This window comes from Prionailurus bengalensis, chromosome C1 (genome assembly GCF_016509475.1).
Source record: "Prionailurus bengalensis isolate Pbe53 chromosome C1, Fcat_Pben_1.1_paternal_pri, whole genome shotgun sequence".
Lineage (NCBI taxonomy): Eukaryota > Metazoa > Chordata > Mammalia > Carnivora > Felidae > Prionailurus > Prionailurus bengalensis.
The window spans coordinates 17,721,826-17,729,563 of NC_057345.1; positions in this window are offsets into that span (position 1 = coordinate 17,721,826).

The window sequence follows — 7,738 nt, forward strand, 5'->3', positions numbered from 1 at the left end:
AAAAAAATTAAAAAAAAAAGAATCTGATAAAATCTCGGGCAAGTATTGCAAATGCAACTTTGCGTGGGGGCAGGTGTGGCATCAGATGGTGGCCAACCAGGGAGCCCTTGCCCAGCTCTGTTGCTCGGTCCTTGTGGGAACGGGCTCAAGGGGCCAAACCACAGATTTTTCAAAGGAAGTAAACAATCTGGATTTGCGTGTGAAATTCTTCCAACTTTTTAATCTCACTCTGTGAGGAACAAATAACAGGTTACTATGGGCTGGACCTGTCCTGAAGGCCTCTAGTCTTTGCCCGAGGGCCCTTCCCTGGTGTTTCTGTGTTGCCCATTTGCTCCCTCTCCTGCCCTTCCCAGTGAGGATGGCTGGAAACTTCTAGATGAGTGTACCCACATCCCCTCCCCGGGGGTACCTTCCCTTTCCTAAAGCATGCCTGTGTATTTCAGAAGGAAACAAGAGATTCCACAGCCATTCCCAGCTCCCCCTGAAATCCACCAGACTCAGCCTTTGTTACTTGTTAGGCCTTTTTTTTCTGACTATGAAAGTAAACAGAAGTAACAATGTCCACCTATGTGCCAAGGTAAAAAAGAGAAGAGGCAGAATAAGACACTCAGGACACTACTCTTTTTGTAGATTAGAAAACACACTTACAAAACAGTACAGAGGCGTTATCTGTGGTGGGGGTGGGGGTGGGGTGGGGGGAGAAAAGGGTTTAAAACAAGCTCAGTACATCAATAAATCAATGGACGAGAGGGGCCTTGCACAGAGTAGTGACAGCGAGCCATAGACCCAAGGGGTCTGCTTAAGACCGTAAACTCACCCAACGGTCCCCTAGAAAAAGCAATAATTTTCAATGCAGCCTTTTAAGAAATTTTACAAACTACAAGGAAGAAGACAAAAATGCCCCTGGATCCTGCCACAATGGGGGAGGGAAACATTGCTAATTTTTCGATGTGTTTCTCTCTAGGCTGCCACATATCCAGGCCAGGGGTGTTGAGGGGCTCAGCATGCCTATGGGGCCCGTGGGCACAGAGGAGGGAGGACAGTTGAACAGATACATTACAGGGTTGATCAACAGAATCTGACTTTGGAGCCAACCTTGGGCTCCGGTGACCCGGCCACAGCAGGGGTTTTTCAGCCTATTCTTTGCCCTTGTGGCCCAGCCCCAGCAGTAAACAACCGATGCTATAAATAACAGCGTGGGCAGGGGCTGAGGGCAGATCTGAGCCTGCCAGGCTCTGAGACTCAAAGTGTTCAATAATAGCCTCGACTGTCCTGGGGGGTTTCAGGCAGATAACACCCAGGCTCCAAAAACAGCACGGTGGCAGGCATCTTCAGTAGCAGAACACTGGATTTGAATTTTCAAGCTGGGTTCTGGCCTCGAGAAGCAACATAGCACCGTGGTTAAGCATCTGGGCTGTAAACACAGATGGACCTGGGCCCCTCTTCTGCCAGCGAACAGCTGTGTGACCTTGGTCAAGTGACTGGATTTTCTTAAATCTCAGTGTTCCCATCTATTGCTACTACCTAGGATTTAATTTTTTTTTTTTTACATTTATTTATTTTTGAGAAACAGAGTGAGGCAAAGTGTGAGCAGGGGAGGGTCAGAGAGAGAAGGAGACACAGAATCCGAAGCAGGCTCCAGGCTCTGAGCTGTCGGCACAGAGCCCGACGCGGGGCTTGAACCCACAAACTGTGAGATCACGACCTGAGCCGAAGTCGGACGCTCAGCCAACTGAGCCAGCCAGGCGCCCCTTACTACCTAGCATTTAATGCAAGAATCAGAAAGGACCATATAAATATCAGAGACAAGGAAAACACAAGATATAGAAGACAGATGGAAATGCTGTCTGACAAAGGATCTCTCTGACCAAACTGTAGTTGGGTTCCTCTGAGCCTTTCTTCCAGGTAGGCCTTGATCTTGGCCCTTGTGCTGTCTGAGGCCTGCCCAGCCTGGTCTTAGCAAAGAATCCTGCTAAATCCACCTGTGATCCGTGATTAGGTTATTCATCTCCCACCTTTGAGGTTCAAGTCCTTGGCCTGCCTTCAGCAAGAATCCTGTTAGGTCAGTTTAGCGAGGGTGTCCCCTACCCTCGATGTCTCCTGTCGGTGACCATCCGTCCACTGACCCCCTCACTGTGCTCCTCGACTGTAAACCCCCAGCTGTCTGTGCTGTGTTGGGAGTTGAGCCCCATCTCTCTCTGTGTTGCAAGATTCTCGAATAAAGTCTTCCGTGCGGTTTAAACAAGTGTCAGAATACTCTTTAACATCCCCAATCTGAAACCAAAAATTTAAAAAGTTAACCCAGGTACGAGGCAGTAAATCCCACACTCTAAACGGCACTCTAAACGGCATACTATTCCTGTACCTGGCACAGAGGCCCAGCCCAGAGTAGGTAGGCCCTCAGCAAGGATTTATTGGACTAATGAAAGTGGAGTGTCCCTGGATGCTCAACATCGCTCGTTGTCAGGGAAATGCAAATCAAAACTGCAATGTGCTATCACCTCACGCCTGTCAGAATAGCTAAAAATCCACAACGCAAGAGACGACAGGTGTTGGCGAAGATGCGGAAAAGGGGGAACCCTCTTGCGCCGTTGGTGGGAATGCAAACTGGTGCAGCCACTCTGGAGAACAGTATGGCGGTTCCCCAAAAAGTTAAAACCAGAACTACCCTAGGATCCAGCAATTGCTCTACTAGATGTTTACCCAAAGGATACAAAGATACTAATTCAAAGGGATACATGCACCCCAAGGTTTACAGCAGTATTATCTACAATAGCCAAACTATGGAAACAGCCCAAGTGTCCAACTGACAAATGGATTAAAGAAGGTGTAGCGTATATATATATGACATATATACATATATATATGCCATACCTTCTTTATCCACTTCTGTATATCCATCTATATATGAATATATAGATATCCATATGTAGATATATATGCCTTCTATATATCCACATATATATACCTTCTATATACATATATATATGGAATATTACTCAGCCGTCAAAACGAAAGACATCTTGTCATTTGCAACAATGTGGGTAGAACTGGAGTGTATTATGCTAAGCGAAAAAAGTCAGAGAAAGACAAATACCATACGATTTCACTCACACGTGGAATTTAAGAAACAAAACCAACTAGCAAAGGAGAAAAAGAGAGAGAGAGGCAAACCGAGAAACAGACTCTTAACTATAGAGAACAAACTCTCCTCCCAGAGGGGCGGTGGGGCATGGGGGAAATAGGTGATGGGGATGAAGGGGTGTACTTGTGATGGGCACCGGGTCATGTATGGAAGTGTTGAATCACTATGTTGTCACCTGCAACTCATATCATGCTGTAAGTTAACAAACTGGAATTTAAATAAAAATTAAAAAAAAAAAGTGGAGGGGTGTCTGGGTGGCTCAGTCGGTTGAGCATTTGACTCTTGATCTCAGCCCAGGTCTTGATCTCAGGGTTGTGAGTTCAAGTTCCGTGTTGGGTTCCATGCTGGGTGTAAGGCCTACTTTAAAACAAAACAAAACAAAACAAAACAAAACAAAACAAATAGTGGGACATTGGAACTAATAGGAGCCAGAGTGTTAAAGCGCCGAGTTCCATCTCTTCCATCAGCTGAGGAGGGTGGGATATTGTGGAGAGAGGAAGCGGGGTGGGGGGGGGGAGGATAGTGGGGCAGCAGATCCCACCCCTGCTGCTCACCTGTTTGACCTCTACTCCTCCAGGCTTAACTCAAGTCCTTCCTCGCCAGGAGTGCTCTCTGCCACAGCACTGGTCTCACTTCTCAATCTGGTTTGCTTGTTTTTCATAAAGGGCCATGCCTACCAATTAGTAGTTGCTTGTGTACTCAAGTGTCTCCCTCCATCTGTGCTTGGGACAGTGGAGGTGTCAGAAAGGCCCGAGACACATTCAGGGTCCAGGTACTGAGTTGGCACGAGCGAGACTCAGAGAATAGGGATCATGAGAAGGCAGCCTATGAGCCGGTGACAATCTCCTGGAGGAAGGAGGGACCCTCTTCACTCCGCAACTGCACCCCTGCCCGAAGGAATTCAGAGGAGTGGAGGGAGGGCAGACAGAGGGCTGGGGACAAAACGAGCTGCCAGCTAGACAGGAGAGGAGCAGGAAGAACTGTCCCCTGAACAAAGAGGAGGCAGCATCCAAGGGCCCAGTGCAGGGGTCAAGGGAAATGGGTCAGAGGGAGGCGCTTCCTGCCACCGGGCTGGCTGGGCCCCCAGTGATTAAGCAACCCCGGGGGCCGGCAGCTGCAATTTCCACTCTGGGCAGATGCCAAAGCGTCCACCTGGCGGGATACTCCTGACCCAGGGTTGGCTCGAGAAGCCACAGATCGGTTTAGCGTGAACCTCCCAGGGAAACAAAGCTATTTCATGGTTTTAAATCATCCACTGAATAGTGACGAAGACTCTCCCCTTGACCAAACTCCACTCAGTCTCTCCTGAGTTTCTCAGGGATTTCTGTGCTTGTTCCTTCCTGCATTGCCCAGTTGCAGCAAGAATCTCGGTAGGTCAGTAAGAATCCTTCCTTACTCCTGCTGTTTCTTGTTAGTCGTTTTTCATCCACAGCCCTCCCCCCCCCCCCCCACTGCCCCTTATGATCTTAAGCGAGTGTCGTGAATAATGTTCTTTAACGGTAGCTTGCAGGACCCGTGAGTGGACATAGGAAACAGCCCACAAGCGCGGGGGTGGGGGGTGGGGCACCGGGGGAGGCCTGGATGGAGGAGGAAACAACAATGCAGGGATGAGGGACCGAGTTCTAGTTCTGGCTCGGCCTCGCCGTGGCCGTGTGATCTTGAACAAATCTAGGCCTTAGATCCCTCTTCCGTTAGATTTAGAGAAGGGGACGGACCGTCCGGTTCTGACCTTCTGCGGCTACTTACACGTGCACTGAGTACAGGAGAGGAAAGCGCTATCAATCTGCACGCAGTGAGCTGCGTACCAGGCACAGATATATCTGCGTCTCAGATATTTTCTCTTCGGAGCCTCACAACACTTAGCAGCAGTAAGGGCTTTTATATCCACGTGATGTTACGCGTGGAAATATAACACAGTATTCTCCAGGAAGGGGTAGGACGAGCTCCAGGTGCTTTGGGTCAGTCCTTTGCGCCCTGGACTCTCATCTTCACGTGGTCCCATAGGCCAGGAGGTAAAGCTCCTCCCTCCTCACCCCAGAATCCCATCTCCCTGTTTTTTCCAAAGCCCGTATCATCAGCTGAAGCCCACTGTATACTCCACTTAGTAGTTCATTTGCCTACTCCTCCCAGAAATATAAACTCCCTTAGAGTGGAGATCTGTGTCTGGTCACTTCTACATCCCTGGTGCCTAGAGCAGTGCGTGGTACTCACCAGGTGCTCAGCTAATATTTGTTGAACGAAGAAATGAATGAAGGAAAGTAGCCGAGCCTGAGGGAGGTTAAATAAATTGCCCAATGTTATCCAGCTAGCAAGGGGCAGAGCTGAAACTCAAGCCCGGAGCTGTGACGCCCTTGGCCTCGGCCCATGTAACCTTTATCCCTTAACTGCTTCATTCGTTCTGAGAATGTTTATTGAGAGCCTAATTCCTGTTGGGCACTGTTCTAGGTGCTGGGGATACAACAGTGAACAAAATAGACAAAAATCCTCACCCTGCTCGCATCCTGGTATCCTCCCATGTGAAAACAGGTGTGACATTTTGAGACTGGGAAGGTGGATGCAAGGCCCGAGGCTCTCAGTGACATGTCAGTGGTAGACAGGACTAGTTGATCAAGGTCCTTATTTCTGGGGAGCCCAGATGCTGCTCCCGATCATCCTCAGGGTCGCACTCCAGGCTGCCATTGTCGACCGCAGGTGGCACCAGATAAACCTGGTTTCATGCACGAAAACACAAGTCAATAAAGGCATGAATCCCTTGCAACCCTGCACTGTGCGGCCAGAACCTCTGAGACCACAAACGGTGGTCCTGTGGCTGCTGGCACAAGACTTGGGGTTCCTTCCCACTGGTCCCATACAGCGTCTCTCTATTCCTTTCCCCAACTACTGACCTGCTCCGGAGAAATGGAGGGCAAGGAGGTTTGCCAAGGTACAGATGGAAAGGCCCTAGAGTCGACCAGATTATGTTGAGGCTGGGAGTGTAGCTTGATGTAAAGAATGGGCAAATGTTCTAGAATGGGCAGTTCTGGGTTCAAATCATGGCTTCTCCATTCACGTGACTTTGGGTAGATCACTGCCCCATTCTGAGCCTCAGTTTCCTCACCTCTTAAGTGGGGATGATGCATTCACTTCCAAGGGTTGACATGAAGATTAAGTGAAATAATCAATATAAAGGGCTGGCTTAGTGCTTGGCACATAATAGGTGCTCAACAAACGTTTGATGCATGAACAAATTTATACATGAGTGGTTGAATGAATAAGTGTTCTAGCAGGGAAGGCAGACACAAAAACATGTCTGGCAGATTGTATTTTTTTTTTTTTTTGGCAGACTTTTTTTTCTAAACATGACCTCAGTAGACTCTCCCATCCATATGACTTCTCCCATATGTCCCCTCCCTCTTGAAATTAGGAAGGCTTTTGTGATGATTTCAACCCATGGAGTATTGCAGAAGTGACGCTATGTGACTTTCAAGGCTGAGAATACTCCCTCCCGGAGCCTTCAGTTACCATGACGTAGCCATGCTGGGAGCCACCCAAACTCTCCCACGTGGAGGGACAACCTGGGGGGCGGGGGGAGGCTCTGAGAGTTACATGAGGACACAGAGATGGCCAGCCAGCTCCCAGCTGTTCCAGCTCCGTCTACCCCCGCCCCCCGCACCAGCAGCCCCACGATAGACCCCAGCCGATCTCTTCCTGAATTCCTGACCCTCAGAGACCTAGAAAGATGAGAAAATGCTTGCTGTTGCTTTAAACCACTAAGCTCTGGGGTGGTTTATTGTGCAGCAACCAAGACTGGAAGAGCAGGTAACCCAAATGCCCTAGATGTACAGTGTGTTGGAGAACACAAGGGTGGGGCGGGGGCAGCCATTAAAGGTGGTGGAATGTTCTACATGAAGAAGGAAATTACGTTAATATATCTAAGAGGATACACCATCAAACTGAGTTGTTGGAAGTAATCTTTAGGTGAAGGCTTTTGGATTCAGGAGCTTAAGAAAAGTCTGCACTTCGTACCATCTTGGGAAACCTCCCTGGGTTTCCCCTCCCCACTCCCACCTCCATCCTTTCCCCCAGCCCCAGGGGGGAAAGACTCCCATAGCTTTTCGGCCGCCAAACAACGGAAAGAGCACTGGACTTGGAGTTGGAAGCCCTGGGTCCAAGCCCCCCCACCCCCCCACTAGCTGAATGATTCTGGGCAGGTCACTTTAAAGCTCAGCCTCCTCATTTATGAAACGGACAAGCCATAACTGCTGACATTTCTTGAATGTTCTGCACATCCTGGCGCAGAGCCGTTTAAAATTTTTTTAATGTTTATTACTTTTTTTTGAGAGAGAGAGACACAGAGACCAAGCAGGGAAGGGGCAGAGAGAGAGGGAGGCACAGAATCGGAAGCAGGCTCCAGGCTCTGAGCTGTCAGCACAGCTCGAACTCACAGACCGTGAGATCATGACCTGAGCTGCAGTCGGCCACCCAACCAACTGAGCCACCCAGGCGCCCCAACGCAGAGCCGTTTAAGTGGACCACCACAACCAGTCAGTGAGATAGAGAATATTGTCTCCATTTTAGCAATGAGGAAACTGACCCAGAGACGTTGAATAATTT